Source organism: Mastomys coucha, unplaced genomic scaffold, assembly GCF_008632895.1.
Source record: "Mastomys coucha isolate ucsf_1 unplaced genomic scaffold, UCSF_Mcou_1 pScaffold14, whole genome shotgun sequence".
Taxonomy (NCBI): Eukaryota; Metazoa; Chordata; class Mammalia; order Rodentia; family Muridae; genus Mastomys; species Mastomys coucha.
Window position 1 is genome coordinate 105,064,640 of NW_022196896.1, and position 20,415 is coordinate 105,085,054.

Sequence of the window (20,415 nt, forward strand, 5' to 3'; positions counted from 1 at the left end):
CTAGCAAGACAAACTCCAAATTCTTCATCTCTGTGTCTGGTGTCAAGGGGCTTGTCTTAGGGTGTTACTGATATGAAGAGACACCATGACAAAGGCAACTCTTAAAAGGATAACATTTAATTAGAGCTGGCTTATAGGTTCAGAGGTTCAGTCCATTATCACCAAAGCAGGTGCATGGCAGTGTCTGGGCAGGCATGCTATAGGAAGAGTTGAGAGTTCTACATCTTGTTCTGAAGGCAAATAGGAGAAAATGGCTTCCAGGGAGCTAAGATGAGGGTCTTAAAGCACATGCCCACAATGACACACTTCCTCCAACAAAGCCACACCTATTCCAACAAGACTATACATCCTAATAGTGTCACCCCCTGGGCCAAGCATATTCAAACCATTACAGGACTTGGGATATCCAACTCCTTTCAGGTTTATTGACTACAACACACTTCAATCTCTTGGGCTGGTTCTACACCCATTCTGCACCATTCCTCCATATGTATCCCATTACTCTGACATCTTCAAAACCTTGAGTTTTCAATGCAATTCAGTATACACATTCATAGCTTCATGCAATGGTCTCTTTCAGCCTGCAGGCAGGGACATCCTTGATATACACCTGTCCTCAGCAGCTCTTCTTGGTGAAGAAGGGAGACTCCACAACCACCTCCCTCCCCATTTTTGCATCCTTGACTCGAAAGCCAGAACCACATGGAAAAAGCTTCCAAGTTGCTGAGACTTGCCCTCCTGTCCAATTACTTGTGCACCAGCTTCCTGTTCTTGGTGGTTTCCTTCCCTGATTAAGCTTTTCTTTAATTCCTTCTCACAGATTGGAAGCTTAGCTAAGTGAGGTTTTGTTCTTAAGTCACCACTCCCTTTATTCCATTTAACATCAGCTTTTCTTTAAATTATTTATCTCCTTGAGCACTGAACTTAGCTCCATTACACTTCCTGATGCTCCTGTTTTCCTCAAACTGTATATTAGGTAGTTTTCTTAATCCAGCTAATTACGTTTTATTATAGATCTACCTAAAAGAGGCCATTAATAACCACATAACATAGTCAATACTAGGTTGTCTTGAAATCTCCTGTGCCAGCACCATTGTTGAAAATGGTGTCTTTTTCCAGTATTTATTTTTAGACTGTTTATAAAAAAAATCAGGTATCATAGGTATGTAGATTTGTGTCTGGGTCTTCAATTCAACTCTATTGATCAACAAGTTTTTGTGCCAATACTATGTTGTTGTTGTGGTGGTGGTTGTGGTTGCTTTACATATAGCTTTGTAGTACAACTTCAAATCAGGGAGAGTAACACCTCTGTAAATTCATTTTTTTATTCAAAATTGTTTGGCTATGGATGGTTGCATGGAGAAGAATACAAATAGATTCATACTTATCACCCTGCCTAATACCTAACTCCAAGTGTATCAAAAACCTCAACATAAAACCAGATACACTATACCTGATAGAAGAGAAAGAGAAATACAGGCTCTAAAATAAACATTTAATGAATTGACCTCATGAAGCTTCTGCATGACAAAGGGCACCATCATTCTGACAATGTGGCAGCCTACACAATGGAAAAGGTTTCTTAGCTACACATCCAATAGAGGGCTAATATCCAAAATACATAAAAAATTTCAAAAAACTAAATATCAAGAAAACAATGTCCCAATTAAAAGATGGGGCATGCTTCTAAACAAATATTATCAATAGAGGCAACTCAAGTGTCTGAGAAACACTTAAAGAAATGTTATCATCCTGAATCATCAAGGAAATGCAAATCAAAACTACTTTTGAGATTCCATCTTATACCTGTCAGAGTGTAGGAGGAACACTCATCTATTGCTGATAAGAGTACAAACTCATACAGCAACTATGGAAATCAGTGTGGCATTTTCTCAGGAAGATGGGAATAGATCTACCTCAAGATACAGCTATATTACTCTGGACATAAATCCAAAGGACACTTCATCCTATCACAGAGACCTTTGTTCAACTGTGTTTGCTGAAGCTCATAATAGTCAGTAATTAAAAACAACCTAGATGCCCCTCAACAGAAGGAAGGATAAATTATGGTACACTTAAACAATGGGATATTACTCCACCATTTAAAAAATGACATCACGACCCTCACCCAATCAAAGGGTAAGGGGAGGCAGGAGGGGGAAAGAATGTGGGAGGGTGACCAGGAGGGAGGCAATGAGAGGTATGTAAAGTAAAAAACAAAATAACATAAAACAAAATAAAATATAAAAAATGACATCATGAAATTTGCAGACAACTAGATATAACTAGAAAGAAGTCATCCTAAGTGAGGTATTCCAGACCCAGAAAGACAAATATGATATATATTTACTTATATGTTAAGTCAATGATAATCAAACTAAAACCTAGAGAACCACATAAGATAGGTATACAGAAAGAGCTATAGGGAACAGATAGACCTCATTAGGTAAAGAAAATATATAATTATGGATGGGAAGACAGTGAAGGGAAGATCAAGTAAGGATGGAAAGGGAGAGGGGGTTATGGAAGAGAATACAGAGAAACAGCTAAAATTAAGGAGCATTTGAATGATAGTATGGAAACCTAATACAGTAGAAACCATCCAAGATATATACATATATGAAGGTAATCTAAATGAAATTACCCAATAATGGCAGAGACAGAGTCCCAACTGGCTATCTCAGATCACTAAATGAAGTTTCCAGTACCAGGATTGGGATACATCTTCTTGACTTCTTGACAAAATGGGCCCCATAGGATCCACAAACAATCTAGTATTGTTGTGAATACTATAGGTTGCTCTCCACAAACTGACAGTAAGACACCAATGCTGAAGGCAACACCCACGCCATTCATTGAACATGGAAAATTTGAATTGGTGCCTACACAGAGCCTTCACTTTTACATTCCAGTGTCTTTGGTCCACTAACGTGCTATGAACACTCTTTTTTAAAAAATCAAATATTAACACCAAGCCAGCCACAACCCTTTTTATCTACTATGGTGTACTACCTGCAAGATTGGCTAGGGCAGTTGTAGCACAAAACGTGTAGTAGTAACTAACCAACATCATCTGATTTAACTTAAGGTCCCATTCTACAAGATAAAACCCATACCCAACACTGCTTGGGGGAACAAGAACCTGAGACTTGATAGCCAAGGGATTTAAGGTAGAACTAAGGAATATTGGTCTTAGAAGGGGGAAACATAGTAATAAAATGACTCGTAATGATAGTTTCTATACCAATAGATTAGTTCTTTGTTCAGTCATCATTAGAGAAGCTTCCTCCTGCAGCAGATGAGAACAAAAACAGAGACCCTCAGCCAGGCATACAGAGTGTGAGACCTTGGAATACTCAGTCCTAAATAGGATGCTCCCATCAAACCCTTATTCTCAGAGCTTAGGAAACCCCACAGAAGAAGAGGCAGAAAGAGTAAAAGAGCCAGAGAGGATGGAGGACACCAAGAAAACAAGACCTTCTAAACCAACATGAGCAAAGCTCATACAGACTCACAGAGACTGAAGCAGCATGCACACGACCAGCATGGGTCTGTACAAGGTCTTCTGCGTGAATCTTATGGCTTCTAGCTTACTGTTTTGATGGGATTCCTAAGTGTGAAAATGAGCAGACCTCTGATTACTATGCTTTCTGTTGGGCTCTTTTTTTCCCTGTTGGTTTGTCTTGTCCAACTTTGAGGTAATAGTTTTTGCTTTGTCTTATATATTTTATTTTGTTATATACTTTTAAAATGAATGAATGAATGAGTCCCTTGACACCAGGGTAAAGGTTAACAACTGACCTGTCATTTATATCTTCAGGGAGAGGGAAGTATGTTTTCTCCAATGGAGTGACACTGGGTGTATCAATCATTCCAAGATAGGCCTCATGTTCAGGAGTATTTGCCCAACATAGCTTTTTTTGTGTGTGCTTTATTTGGTTATAGTTTGGTGGGGGTTTTTTGTTGTTGATGATGTTGGGTTTGTTTTTTTGTTTTTGTTTTTTCTTTGTTTTGTTTTATTCTTTGTGGTAACTTATTTTATTTGATTGATTGGGGGATTATTGTTGCATTTGATTTTTTATTTTGATTTTTGAGAAAGAAGTTGCAGTTGGATGGATAGAGAGGGAAGGATCAGGAAGGACTTGAGGGAGGAAATGAGTATGATCAAAATATATTTAAATTCAAAATTTGTTTTATATAATTAAAATATACTAAATAAATAGATAAGAATTAATTAATTAGTTAATTAATTAATAGAAATCTCTGCTGTAAGTGCTTGTACTTACTTACAAAACCAAGGGCACCTGATATGGCTTCTAGGAATTAAATAAGGCTGGTTGTAATAACTGAGACTGTGACACTTTTATTAAGAGAAATCAGAATTTTTATACTATTATCATAAATAGAATATAATTATAATTTTCAGCATCAATACAGTTATAGTTACAAGGATACAATGATGTTTGCAAGCTGTATAGAGTACATAGGATTAATGTCTAAGACCAATTGTCCTGTTAAGCATTCATAGTTCCTTGATTTCTGGGGGGACATACAGAGAGACATAGAGCATCCTGAATACTTCATTGCCTAAGGGAATTCATTGATTTATCAGAAAGTGGAAGATACATTGTGCCTCAGGAACTATGGACTCTCACCTGAAAATCCTATGACACATGCCTCTCAAGGCAGTGAGGTCAGGCAAACTCCATGGTTCCCTGCACTCTCTCCGTGCCAATAATTAAAAACTCTTCAGTTAGGAAAAGCCATCCAGAGACTGCCCCACCTGGGGACCCATCCCATATACAGACACCAAACCTAGACACTATTGTGATGCCAAGAAGTGCTTACTGACAGGAGCCTAATATAGCTGTCTCCAGAGAGGCTCTGCCAGAGCCTGACAAATACAGAGGCAATGGTTGCAGCCAACCATTGGACTGAGCATGGGGTCCCCAGTAGAGGAGTTAGGGAAAGGACTGAAGGAGCTGAAGGGTTTGCAACCCCATAGGAAGAACAACAATATCAACCAACCAGACCCCCCAGAGCTCCCACACCCTCAGACTAAACCACCAACCAAAAAGTATACATGGAGGGACCCATGGCTCTGCTACATATGTAGCAGAGGATGGCTTCAACTGGAATCAATGAAGGAGAAGCCCTTGGTCTTGTAAAGACTCAATGCCCCAGTATAGGGAAATGCCAGGGCAGTGAGGTGGGAGCAGGTGGGTGAGTAGGAGAGCACCCTCATAGAAGCAGGGGGAAGGGGGATAGGATAGGGGTTTGCAGAGGGGAAACCTGGGATAACATTTGAAATGTAAATAAATAAAATATCCAAAAAAATAGAAAAAAAGTTTACAAAGCTACTTTAATTCAAAGATTGGTAGAAATATAAGTATATTTTTTAAAAATTTCACCTGATACCATGTATATGCAAAATCACTTGTAAGTCTATTAATAAATGAAATTAATTCATTTCATTCAGAATATCTTAACCCTTCTAAATCTAATTCAATGTCAATATTACCTGAATTGATACTATATAGATATTTTATGTGCATTACCTAATTTAATATTCTTATTATGCTGTGTGTTTAGTCTATGTGCAGAACTGTATTTAAAATGTAGTAGTTGGGACAGCGTGGATAGTTCAGTCATTATACAAAAAGACTCTCAAAATGTTATTGTTTAGTTAAATAAAATTTAACATGTTGAATAAAAAAAACTTCAGTTAGCTTTAAGCAGATTTTTTTTTAAAGACAAGGGCAGAAAGCAGCTACATTCTTCACCAAAATATCACAATAGTTTCTAGACCACTTACTAAAAGTCCTCCCTCTGAAACATTTTTAGTTGAGTCACCACAGTTCAACTCCTACTCAGCACTATCCTTCATGCTCTTACCAGTGTGGCCCATTAAACTCCATTTAAAGTATTCAACTGTTATCCAAATACTTGAGTACCAAATCTCAAAGTTCATTTTCCACCAACAAGCAGCATGGTAAGCTCTGTCATAGCAATACCCCACTTCTGGTACTAACTTCTAACTTAGTCACTGTTTTATTGGTGTGAAGAAATACCACAGAAATCCATGTAGGGGTCTGAGACCATATTTCAAAACACCAAAACCAAAAAATAAGAAGAGAAAAGAAAAGCCATTTAAGACAATTCTTGGTATACATATTTTCCCACATAGTAAAATAAAGATAAAAGCAAACCCCACATACTAATGAGATGAAAGTGCTTGTTTTTACATAGTATTATGTCCTGGATGAGTATTTTACAGTATAGAATGCAGAACATCTCCAATGAGTCTCAGAATCAGTCAATATTTTGATTATGTAATCAAATGGGCCGAGAACATGCTTTACAAAATGGGAGAAGTTTAGGACCATCTCAGAAATTGTTGGAAACTCTATCATAATCTCAAACTAAAATTTGTTTAATGATTTTTTTAATGAAACCCAACTCAGCACATCAGAATCAATATTTAACATCAAACATCTGAACACAATGCAAGCCAAAGATACACTCATTTGATTTTTTTTCATCTTGTGAGGGCTAGTCTTGATTTTGTCGACTTGACTACATCTGGAAAATTAACTAAAATCCAAAAATGGAAGGTACATCTGTGAAGGACTTTTACTTAATTTGAAGTAGGCAGATGCATTTCTAATCTAAATCATTGAGATAAACTGGATCTGGAAGCAGGAAGACACCTTTAACGTGGGCCACAGACAGCTCTGCTGCAAGCCTATCTGAAGACGCGGAAGAAGGAAACTTGCTCTTGGCCTGCTACTCTAGAGATCCCTGACATCCTGGGGAGCTGTGGTACAGAAATGTTAAGGTTTTTTCTATTCTGATCATTACATTTCGATCCAACCAAAACACTTCGCAGAGTGAAGGCACTGCAGTTCATAACACGACAGTTTCAGATCTGAGCTGAGGTCTCAGGTAGGGTCGGAAGGTGTAGACATATATGATGCAAAGTACCCACATGGATTCAGACTCGAGGCTATGGTGGGATCGTGCAATGCAGCGTGGGTCAGCACTGCAAGGAAAACTTTAGATCTGTTGCATGTTTGGTTTTGAATTTGGGACCCTGCATCTTTAAAAACCTCTTACAGTTGCCAAACTTTTCACAGCCTCTGTATTTCACAGCCCACATTTTGAGAAGCTATGGTCTTCTAAGCACCCAAATCACATGGGCTACAGGTGACCCTGCAAGATGCTCAGAGCCCAGGCATTCCCTAACACTGGTTATTTTTGATACTGCCCATATGCTCCCTGAAAAAGGAAGAGTTTTGAAACCCAAAACATCAACAAGGATGTGAATTATTTCAGGGACAACAGAGTGACAGGAAGCCAAAAAGGGTCTACACGTGTCACAGCAGCAAGAGGCAGTGACAAATGGATGAGAAGTGAGTGGGCACAGCCAGGGACATGGATGAGAAAGCAAGAGAAAGGGAAGGCAGGCAGGGACGCAGTATGTGATCCAGAGCCTGATCGTCATGGGTTCTTGAGTTCTCTGCCAGGTATCTGCATTGGACACCACCTCCCTGGTGATCTTGCTTGCCCTTCCAAATTCAAAGCCATTTCCTACACTGAAAGACATGATCATTGAGATCCAGACTGTCAGGTGACAAATTTGTTCACCCTCACCATATTTAGTAAGTGCCCTATGCCTAGTGACACCTTGACGATCATTATGCCTTTCTTTTTTAAAAAATGCACATTTTATAAATAAAAGCAACAGTTATCAACCTGTGGGTTGAGACCTCTTTGGGAGGGGGGTTGCATATCAGATATGCTGTCAATCAGCTATTTGCATTACAATTCATAACAGTAGCAAAATTGTAGGTATGAAGTAACAATGGATTAATTTTTTGTTTGGGGGTCACCACCACATGAGGAACTCTATTAAAAGGTTGCAGCATCAGGAAGGTTGAGGACCACTGAATAAAAGTAAGCTGGATGTGTACCTCAGTAGTAGGGCATTTGCCTGGCATCTGTAAGGCTTAGGGTTTTATCTCCAGTACTACAACTTTAAAATAACTAGTAATACATAGGCATGATTTCTAAAGCCAAGCATTGCTACAATGTGCAATGGGGAATCTCCTCCCTGTATTCTCTTACCATTATTTTTGCTGACACTCATGGTCCTATCCTTATGTCACCAGATTGCCAAGCCCAAGCCTGAAGAGAAGATAACAGTGTGGGTAATTTTTCTTCTAGTCTTCTGTATTAATTATTAAAATCCTACTTAGAGGAGACGCAGGCGAAGATGCTTTAATTGTCCACCCAGTCTTCATCTTACATTCCATTTACCCCCAAAATAGCTACATCACATTTCGGAGCTTCATCAAGTCCCAGTGATTACTGTATTAGAACTGTTGAGGTTCTATTCCCAGCTAAGTCATAACTTACTCCTCTTCTCCCATGGTGGATTTAGTCATTTTGGTTTTATTTGGTGGTTAACCAAAATTTCCAACTTCTTTTGCTACTTCATCCCAACTTGCGTACGATTTTTTTTTTTAATGCATTCAAACCCATCTCATATTTCTCTTCCTCTCGTGCTCAGGAATGCACGTAGCAGAGACACATCTCTGTAAAGCTCATCATACTGTCAGGTCCCATAAAGTCTAAACCAGCTTCCCTTTGTGTGCACAGGCATAGCCCTGGGCATGCGGAAGACGTTCAAAAGGCTTCTGTAGGAGAAAGGAAAGGGGAGGAAAAGGGAAAGTAGCATGAAGGCAAAGCCAGATGAGACAGAGGAAGAAAAAATGCAAAGAAACTAATGATCCTACTCACCCATGGTCATTTCTCACCTTTTTTAAAAGTTTCAACTGCATAAGTGTTTATTTCAGAAAGTCTAGGAAAATGACTTCTTGGTTCTACATGAGAATTCTAGACCCATGAAATTAACATGTTAGAAAGCCTACTCACGTCATTTACCACCTACTCGGCCATCTCATTATACTCAGTAAATGTATTTAAAATACATATATACATATGCATATACACTAGACATAAGCATAAATTAATTTGATAAAAAATAAAATTCTAATGGAAACATCATACTTAATGTTGAAATTCAAAAAGCATCCCTTTGAATTGCAAGATGTTATACACATTTACTAATGCCACTTGTATTCCATGGTTAATAGGTACCCACTCAATCTAGAAAAGTAATACAGGATACAGAAATAGAAGATGTAACGTTTGGGTTTGCTTTTTTTTTTTTTTTCATTTAATTTATCTAACAATGTAAGTAAATAAAGCTTTCTAAGTGTTTTGGTCATGACCACAATATGGCTCCGGATCAAACTAATCTGAAACGTGTGCTTTACATATGTGTCATTTACCTCAAGCGTTTGTGGTAGCTGAGCAACCTTGCTTTGGGCTTCAGCCTCTGGGCAGAGGAAGACGTAGGAAGAGTTCAAGCTGCTCCACTAGTCTCTTTGTTCTCCCTCAACCAGCATCAGTGCAATCATTCTGTGAGAAATCACAGAATGCAGTTCTTGGATGGAACTCTTCCTATTATTTCCATTTCCATTCTATTAAAGTCACAAAATCCAGTCTACCATCATTGGGTGGGAAAACAGATCAGATCCACACCAGTGAGTGCACCTCAGAGTCACATAGCAAAGGGTATGCAGATGCATCCTGAGAAAGAGAATGTGAGAAGAATTTCAAGCAATAATTCATTATCCACTTTTTAGCTTCTTGCTGTGCCATGTACCCTCTTGTATTTGTGTGGTGTGTGTGGTTTGTGTGGTATGTGTGGTTTGTATGTGTGTGTGTGCGTGTGTGGTTTGTACAGTATGTATGTGTGTGGTATGGTATGTGTGTGTATAGTGTGTCTATTTGTGTGTGAGTCTGTAGTATGGTGTGTGTGGTGTGTGATGTGTGGTGTGGAGGTGTCTATGTGTGTGAGTGTGTTGTGTGTATGTATGTGGTATGTGTGGTTCATATAGTATGTGTGTGTGCGGTATATATGTAGGGGGTGATAGTGTGTGTGTGTGGTGTGTATATATTATGTGGGTGTGTGGTGTAGTGTGTCTGGTGTAGAGGTGTGTGTGTATGTGTAGTGTGTGTACATTGTATGGGTGTGTGGTATGGTGTGTGTGGTGTGGAAGTGTGTGTGTGTGTATAGTATGTATATATGTGTGTGGGTGTGTAGTGTGGTGTGTAGGTGTGTATGTGTGTATTGTGTGGGTGTGTGCTGTGTGTGGTGTGGAGGAGTTTGTGTGTGTGTGTGTGTGTGTGTGTATCATGTGTGTGTGTGTTCTGTGTGTGTTGTGATGTGAAGGAGGGTATGTGTGTGTGTGCTGTGTGTGGTGTGGAGGAGGGTGTGTGTGTGTGTGTGTGTGTGTGTGTGTGTGTGTGTGTGAAGGTACTTATGAAGGCCAGAAGAAGGAGATTGATCAGGAGCTGGAGTTACAGATGATTGTGAACCACCCAATGTGAGTGCTGGGACATGAAATCTGATCAGTTCCAAGAACAGCAGGTGCTCTTAACCACTGAGCCATCTCTTCACCCCCATCCCCACCCCTACACATATAGTTTTAAAAATTAATTATGAGTTCTATCTGCTGAAAATCACAGAAGCCAATAGCTTTCCTAGTTTTCCTGACATAGACTGAAAGGTGGTACAAGATAATAACATATCGTCTTTTATCCTTCATTGGCCTATCCCTCTAAGACCACAAGAACAAATATTGTCCAGCACAGTTCCCGTGACGATGTGTCCCATAACTAAGTCATCACCTTTACTGCTCTCTCTTCCAGTACGACTTGACTCAAGCAGGGTTTCTGACTGTTGGTATTATTGGTGACATTGGCCATCTCATGCTAAGGAGGCCAACACCCAGTGTCTTTTGTGTTTGGAGGAACTCATGAATAGCATATGCTGCTGCAGATTACTCAATGGAATTGGGACATCATTACATATACTCCAAAATTCAGTGAGGGTATACATGTAGGAAGATAGCTAAGACAGGCTCAATAAGTCAGGCTTTCTGAGCCTCAGTCTTTTCTCTGAAGGTGAGCAAATCAAATCTGCAGAATTGGCGTCATCACAGACTAGGTCTCTGTTTGGATCAGGAATCATTCTTCTGACACTAACTTTGGTGACTGCCACATGTGTATCATGCTTTGTGCCATGATGAATCATAGTTCTGGGGAAAGGTTGATGAAATCTTCATATTCAAGTCATGGAATCAGAACCATTTCCAAGGAAAGCAATTTGAATTTTCCCTTCTGGGGCTTAGTGATTAATCAGTATGTGTTACTAGAAGACACAAGGTAGATGATTAAATGCCCTAAGTCAAGGGCTTCTTTTATGCCTGATTCTGTTTCAGTGAGTTATTTCAACAAATGATCAGCAGATTTCAGGCTATAAATTAAATCATATATAATTAATGTAGATATAACATATAATTTATGTATGATATAATTAATATATATGTAATTTAATTTATATGTATTGACATATGTATGACACAAACACAAAGTTAGCTAAGGTCACAGAAAGGAGAGCAATATGTAATTTTTAAGCTAACCAAGCCTTTACTGAAATAATAAAAGTCTTTCTATTCACAAGAGCAACAGTGTTTTTCATTATTGTCTAAAGGAAGGATTTATAAGCAGCTTTTCTTTAATCCTAAAAGCACCGATAAAGATTATTTGAATTTACCTTCATAGGCATTACAGAAAACCGCACTTGGAATTTAGAATCATTGCACTTATGAATGGCATGCACTGTTACTGCCTATCTTACTATTAATTAATTTATTTACTTTATATTTCGATTACCTCTTCGTCCCTTCTCCCAGACCCTTCCTCTCACTTCCCTTCCCCCACACCTACCCTTCCTCCCTTCTCTTCAGAAAAGAGGAGACATCTCATGGATATAAACAAGCCTTGGCATATCAAGTTAGAGTAAGGCTAGGTTCATCTTCTCCTGTTGAGGCTAGAAAACCCAGTAGGGGGAAAGGAATCTAAGGCAGGCCACAGAGTCAGAGACAGCCCCTGCTTCCTGCTGTTAGGAACCCCACATGAAGAACAAGCTGCGCAATTGTTAAATATGTGCAGAGTACCTAGATCTGTCCCATGCATGCTGCCTGGTTGGTAGTTCAGTCTCTGTGGATCCTCACGGACCCAGGTAAGTTGATTCTGTAGGTTTTATTGCAGTGTCCTTGAGTCCTCTGGCTCCTTCAATTCTTCTCCCTCTTCCAGGATTCCCCAGCTGTGGGTCTCTGTATCCGTTTCCATCAGTTGCTGGATGAAGCCTCTTAGATGCCAGACATTCATGCTAGGCTCCTGTCTGCAAGTATTATTATGGTATGCCCTGCCTACTTTTTTAGTCAAGCCCCTGTAGGTATGGCTAGCCTACAACAGTAGCAAGCAAGAGTTTAGTAGGTAGTGAGAAATTTACCCTTTGGACCAGAATAGAAGGAAAAGTTTATTTATCACAATGTAAGTGAGCAGAAGACTGAACAGTAACTAGGGTAGGACCTGCAACAAAGGGCAATGATCTCTGTGGAGGCAGGGGGTCTCAATCTAAGACAAACACTTCTATAATATGGGTGGTTTTCTTTGCATGCAGTTTGCTGGGATATAGTTTGTGGCCATGCCCAGTAGGGCAATTCAGATTGGCCAATGCACAGTTCTGGGTGGTGTGGGACACAGGTAATGTGAGCTACTGGGTAAATAATTTCCAGTTGTATAATCTTTGTCATGCAAATAGGGACTATGAAAAATAAGACCATGCCAACAAAGGGCAGTCCTGTTTGATTAAAGTTCTATCCTGGTGAAAGGCCAGATCACTGGGCTTTGGGCTGCTATTCTGTGGTGTCAGGCTATAACATTCTGAGACTAATGGTTTGAGATTATTGAGTCATAATCATGAAAATTCCCTGAAAACTAGATTAACTTTCTGGCTCCTCTGATTGATTGCCATCTTTGAGCTATATTGTTGATCTAGGATTCCTCCATTAATATTTCTTAATCTTTGCTTTTCACCTGCAAGTCAGGCTATCAGATAGTAAAATAACTTGTTAACAGGGGGTGTGATATAAATGGAAAACTATTTTCACGAATACATGTGCTCTTATTTGTGCTTTGATATTACATTCATCTCTCAATTGATATTCCCATTAGTCAAACACCACCATTTCCTATACTAAAATAAAATATCAGCATATCATGGCATTGAACACAATGCCTTCCAATGACTCTTATCACTTGAATAATTTGAGACTTTCTGCTGTGCACTACATTTTTGATGGGGTGATGTCTTTTGAGTTCTAAACAGCTAGTTGAAAAGCAAACCTCTGGAAGATTATCAGTTCATAATAGTAAAACTAAAAAACACATGATTCTGCTTTTTTATTTCTAGGCTTTTCATCTTCAACATTGCACTAATGTTTGCTCAACAGTCCTGTTTGTCAGGCAGGGCTGCACTTTCCATCTTCAAGATGAAGAAGTGGAAATACATCCAAGTATAGTTTTCAAGATTCTACAATAAGTACCAGAAGTGGGGTTCAGCTTCTCCTCTCATACTAAACCCTGTATTCATTTTCAGAGTTCATATCATTATCTTATTTTCCACAAAAGAAAGACATAAAAGAAATGTCCCAAGTATTGTGTAATTACAAAGCCAAGAAAGGAAACAGTAACATGCAAAAATCAAATCTGAATACAATCATTTCCTTTTGAGTACTTGGGTATTATAGAGGAGCTTAAAGTAATTTCACCCATGATACTATTTTCTCTGGAAAGGAAGTTATCAAAACCCTTCGACAATAGAGTATTGAAGTGTTAGTCTGGTTAAAAAAAAAAACATTACAAAGAAGCATTCTTTGTACTACAAAGCTTTTGTAAAACAAAGCTATTCTCGCACCAAAAGGGATGATGCAAAGAACATTGGTGTGTTGAATTGTTCAGCAGAAAATTTTATTCAACAAATAATTCTGTTCAGCTCAAGATTTCATTGAGTCCTGTTAATATAATCATCATTATATAAAGACAAAGAAAACATGATTATTGCATATTTATAGAAGAAAATATAGTATCTTTGAACTGTCTGAAGGTTACAACAAGTGGACAGTATATGAGTCCTTATACCCTACTGCTCCCACACACAAGCCAAGTTAACAACATCTGCATGGAACTCTGGCATGAGTTTCATTATGATTCCACCTTCACTTCTTCTGGGGCTCACTGCACTATTTTAGTTTTAAAATAATTATGAAGGAGGAACATGAAGTCTGCTTCACTTATAGACCCCAGCTACTTATTTGTAACCAACTCTCATTTGTTTGAAATGATGCAGGGCTCTCTAGGTTCGAAAGAAACATATTTGTCACAGGGAAACAACATGATACTACAGAGAAGCCCTGATGAAGATCCAATAGTGATGGAGTAGCAGAAACCAGAAGCCTCAAATCATACCAAAAAGTTATTGCAATGAACATTGCAAGAACAGATGTGTGGATCAAATGGTATACTGTGGAACACACTGTGACATACTACAGCTTCTGTGATGAGATGTTTTGTTCTGTCCTGTTTATTTTCCTATTTTTTTTCTTTTTGGTTTTTATTATTTTTGTTTTTTATTTTCTTGGGGAGGTTGCAAGGGCAGAGGATGGATATCAAATGAAGGGGAGATGAGAGGGGTTGGGGTATGTGATGTGAAACGCACAACGAATCAATAAAAAGTTTTAAAACAAAGAAATATGTCTGTATTTCTTAGTCCACATGCTTAGAAAACATTAATCCAATCAACCCAAAGGTCCTGAGTCTGAGAAATGTATTTGGTCTGTCTTAATTAAAGGCTGGCTCCAATGACTCATTTTTGCTTACTTATTTTAAATGCTAACATTTTATGTTTATAGCTATTGTCAAAGGAATAATTCGCTTGAAGGTCAATCAAGTGTGCCAATCAAGAAGCAAAGTATCCTCTTTCTTAAGACAAGAATGTGCAATGTCTGCTGCACATTGATTGACATCCTCTCAACCAAAGCAACAGAAAAACATTGTAATCTCTGGCCCAGCATACACTTGATTTTTGTATCCAACTTCTCTCTTAATTATTAATATCAATATTGAGTTTAAGGAGGAGATGGATTTTAATGCTGGACTTAGATAAAAGGTAATCATTTTTCAAGTGGGAAATCAATTTGCTTACTATTATTCCACATATCTTCAGGAGACTTCAAAGAATAGGAGAGTGGGTCTGAGATGTCCTGCTGCTAGGAGATAATAGCTACAACTATGATGAGTCTACCAGAGCCTTCAGGAGTCAGGAGGTGATAAGGAAACCACAGAGAGGTACCAGTGTGACCATAGTCTAGGTAGCAGGTCTATAGATCCTAAAGAAAGGTATTATGATATGATCCATACACAGTCATGTGTACCAAAGGATGCACACAGAGAAGCTGAAATGGCTGGGAAATCAAGAGCTGCACTCTGAGTTTGTATGCTTTCTTGGGGAGTGTAAAAAATGAGCAGATAACACGGGCTGCCATGCCTGACATCTAATAACATTTCTTTTATACACAGTGACTAGAATCTGTACTAACAAGAGGACCCAGGGGTGTCTAGACTTCTCAATGAATTTACATCCACTTGACTACTGCCCAGCAAGGATGTGTGTGTGTGTATGTGTGTGTGTGTGTGTGTGTGTGTTTAAAAGATAATTGCAAACTAGAGAATGTTATATACAGTTAATATAATATCATCATTGTTAGCCTGTGCACAATTTAAAGGAAGATACACTTTGGTTCATAATCAAGAGAAAAGGAATCATGAAGTACAGTTGCCTAGCAGCCTAGCAGCCTTCCACACAGAGCAGAGAACTGAAGGTGTTTAGTTAACACCAGCACTCGGAACACGCCACAAAGAAGAATATAGCTTCAGAAAGAGCCCCTAATTCACAACTTTTAGCATTTTCCAATATTTTATATATCTTCCTAATTCATTCTGCCCTAAGTTTACAAAGGTATCTGAGTAAAAAGATATAAGCAAGGGTGGTTGCTATATAACCAACCAATTCCTGGTTAGATTTAAAGTCTATGGCACAAGATGGAAATCAAACTCGGTACTGTATATATAGGCAGGACCTGAAACCCCAAAAGGCTCAGGGAACATCAGCAACTACATGTACCATCATAGCATCCATTTAGTTTACTTATAAAGTAAGGAACTAGCCCAATTTCTGCTCTCCAAAATGTTTGTCTGTGGAAGGATCTGGTTTTCCAGCACAGATCAAGTGACCTAGTTTCTGTTTGAGACCATTATTTAAAATACAGACAATTTCAATGTACTAATGAGCTGCTGTAGTCTGAGGGCTGTCTTCCAATGTCCTGGTTTCTTCTTCGGATTGCCATTGTCCTCTCTTGGCCTAAATATTTTTATACATAACAATGTCCTGGTGCTTGTAGCCTGGGTGGTTTATGTTCATTTTAAAGCCAAATCATTAAGTCTTTCTAGATATATTTTCCATCTCAGGGCTGAAGCTAGAGGCAAAATTACAGCCTTACATTTAAAGTGAATGGAATATGAATCTTTAGCAGTTATTTTAGTTAATCAGAATATAAAGGATCAGCACATACAATGCATTCTTTTAGTCTTGTTTGCTGGGCTTCAAATGATCATAATTTAGAATCAAAGCTTTCTTTTCCCTCTTTAATTTTAGAATGGTAAGAAAGATTTTTCAAGCCCTGGAAACAGAAACAAATTTATTAAGGATCATGCAGGACTCTTGCCTCTTATTCTCACAGTGATTCCTCAAGGGGGCACAGTTTGACTAAGTGGTAAAACCTTTGAGTACCAACCTGATCTCTGCCGGAGCTGGCTTATAATATTGACATTTGCTAATCAGAGGAAAATGGCTGCTTTCTTCAATCAGTAGAAGATGTTCTAGAGACATACCATTGCAGGGCAAATTCGATTAATAGCTGAAGGCTTCCAACAGTCTCCATAGTAATACGAGCTTTTAAATTATTGTTATTTAGTTTGCTGTCTTGAGCTGCTGTGGTTCCATACTGGCGTGCACTTGTATTTCAGGGAAAGTGTTCAGAAGGAAGGAATGGAAACCATGTATAGAGTGGATAAAAGAATGTAGGAACGTCTTATCCTATAGTCTTTTGGTTTGCCCATTTCCACTCTTGTCTTGGAGAGAATTCACAGTGTCTTTGTGGCTGTAGCTAATAGTCAAGATGTAAAGAGACTATGAGGAAGATCACTGATATTGTCTTTAGGAATGGATTAGTGACATCTGTCAGAGTTAATAAATTCCACATTGAAGAAAATATAAATTCCACATTGAAGAAAATGTCCAAGTGTTCCCTCAGACTTAGACATATTTTAAATGGCATAGACATTCTTACTTATATTTTGGACTTTGTATTTTTAAAAAAAAAAAAGATTTATTTATTTTATATATGTGAGTACACTGTCCTTGTCTTCAATGGACACACCAGACACACTAGAAGAGGCCATCAGAACCCATTACAGATGGTTGTGATCCACAAGGTGGTTGCTGGGAATTGAACTCAGGACCTCTGGAAGAGCAGTCAGTGCTCTTAACCACTGAGCCATCTCTCCATCCCCATGTCCTACTTTTAAAAATAAATCTTAATTTATTAATATTCTTAATATTTATTTTATTTTACGAGTTCCTGTGCATTAGTGCACATGAGCCTGTGCGGGTAATAGAAATGTATCAGATCCCCCAGAACTAGAATTAGAGGAGGTTGTAAGCCCCTGCATTGCGTTTTGTCAACTGAATTCAGAGCCTTTGCAAGAGCAGGAAGTGCTCTTAACAGGTGAACCCTCTCTCCAGCCACCCACTATGACCTACTACATATTATTTTCCCACTGAGAACTCAAAATGATATCCTCTGAGTTTTATTATCTTATGCAGATGAAAGAATATGCCATAGTATAATTTTAAATTTATGGTGTGCATCAGAGCCAAGACTGGAGCCTACATTCCAAGCAAGATATGTCAGTAGGGTTGTTTGGGGAAGGCATTGTTCACAAAAATAAAACATTGATATTGCTTTTGTTGTAATTGTGCTACCACTGCCAGATTATCTCTTCCCTTCAACCAATAGTGATAGATTTTCAAATAGATTATGTCTGTTAATTGATTGTTTGCTTAGTAAACTCAAACTCAGACAAAGGGTGGCCTGTTGAAGGCATTTGAAGCAACTGTGAAATAGGAACATCGAGAGATATCAAGCCACATTAAAATATTACTTTTACACTTTTGCTTTGATTGTTTGAATAGCAATCCTTCACAAAGAAGGGACTTCACACTCACATAGCCATGGGAGGGGCGTGTTCAGAGAGTTCTCTCAGGACTAAACAGTTATGTTAGAATGACTGGACATTGCAAGCGAGCATCTACAGATGACAGAAAATATGACATTTGTTTATCTGAGGTTGGGCTACCTCATTTAGAGTTATTTCCAGATCCATCCATTTAACTCCAAATTTCATAATTTTATTATTAACAGCTGAATAATACTCCTCTACTGTATAAATGTATCACATTTTAGTATCCATTCATTCGTTGATAGACATATAGGCTGCTTCCATTTCCTAGCTATGGTAAGTAGAGCAGCAACGAACACCGACGAGGAGGTATCTCTGGAGTAGGATTTGAAGTCCTCTGGGTACATACCCAAGAGTACTATGAAGTGCTATAGAAGTACAGAGTTTCTCGTTTAAACTAAAATCCTTATAGGACAAAGCAGGTGTTTTATCTGCAGTTTCCCAGAAATCCCAACAGCCAACACAGTCAAAACTGTTACTAGATTGTACTGGCAACAGCCTGGATAAACTGGCTGTACATTCTCAGGATGACTGTCATGTGCTACTGAAGAGGGAAGGGTTGTAGAGATGAATGCACAGCTAACGGACTCATCTACCTGATCCTCTCTGGCAGCCCAGAAGCATACTTTTCCCCAGGGGAAATTTTTTTCTTAAACATCAAGGTTTTGCAACATGAGGATCCCTATGAATTGTCATTCAGTGTGTGTCGCAAAAATACTCTGAAGGTTTCCCCTCCCACCTCAAAGCTCTAATCCTTCCAGACAAGAGTCTTAACTTTACCAGCAAAGCTCAGCTCAAGCTGCATAGCTAATCTGTGATAAGAAAAAAATGTTTCAGGAGGAGCCTCTATTTAATGCTGTTCAAAGGTGGGGAATTGCAAAGCTGGGAATCGCAGTAATCAGGAATGGTGAGGCCTGGGATATAAGCCAACACCCTGATGACCACACATCTGTGTTAGGGTATCCCCATGCCCTCTCACAGGCTTCTTACTTGATGGTGACCTCTTATGGAACAGTGAGTCAGGCAGGCTTGAACATGACATTGGGAGCTTGTACGTACTCTATCAAAAGCCTGATGACCATTTAAAAACTCTATTTCCAGCATAAGAGAAAAGCAGACCCTAAATGTGGAAGAATTAGGGTGCGAAATCTTGGTGCATGATAGTATTGTACAATAACACCCTTCCATCTGCATTGTCAAGATTCCTAAGTATAAAGAATTAGTGATATTCATATGCTAGTAACTTTTTCTCAATTAGCATATATAAAAATAATCAGTCCATTTTTGGCATTTCCTTTCATTAAAAATTATTATATTTGTATTTATTTTGTGGGTATGAATACGTGTGTGTGTATGTATGTATGTGTGTGTGTGCCACAAATACATGTGTGGAGATCAGAGAATAACTCATAGCAATCAGTTCTCTCCTTCCATCATGTGGCTCAGGGTCACTCCCTATGGCACTTTTGTGCATGTTCAAAATACATTTTGATAAGTTCATCTCGAATACTCTGATATGTACCCTCCCACTGACCCTCTCACCTTCCCAAATAACAATCCTCTTATTCTGTATCATTTTTAAAAATCTAGGTGATGAATATCAATGAAAAGGATCAGTGTTTCTTCTTTTCACACTTTAATAATTCCAGGTCCCATGTCATGTCTTTGACATCAGAGCTACAGACTCCTTAGTGATTGGAGATGTACATTTTGGAGATAATGTGTTTTAAACAAAGAGTTCTCATAGATTAGATGCCATTTGCTATCAGGAGAGGTGGCGGAAGGAGAGAGAGAGAGAGAGAGAGAGAGAGAGATTTGAATGTATTGTTTATAATTCTATCAGTCTGTAGCCCAAAAAAGACAACCTGGAAATCACCAAATCCAAGCAGGTGATGATCAAGAGAATCCATAGGACTCTTACGTCTTTCAGATCATGGTGTTTAATTATTTGATTAATTTAATTATATTATTTAATTAAATAATTCAATTATAACTTATTAATTGCACACCATATGCCTATTACTATAGTGAAATATTTGCTTACAACATTTGACTGACATTTTGCAACAGCTAAGA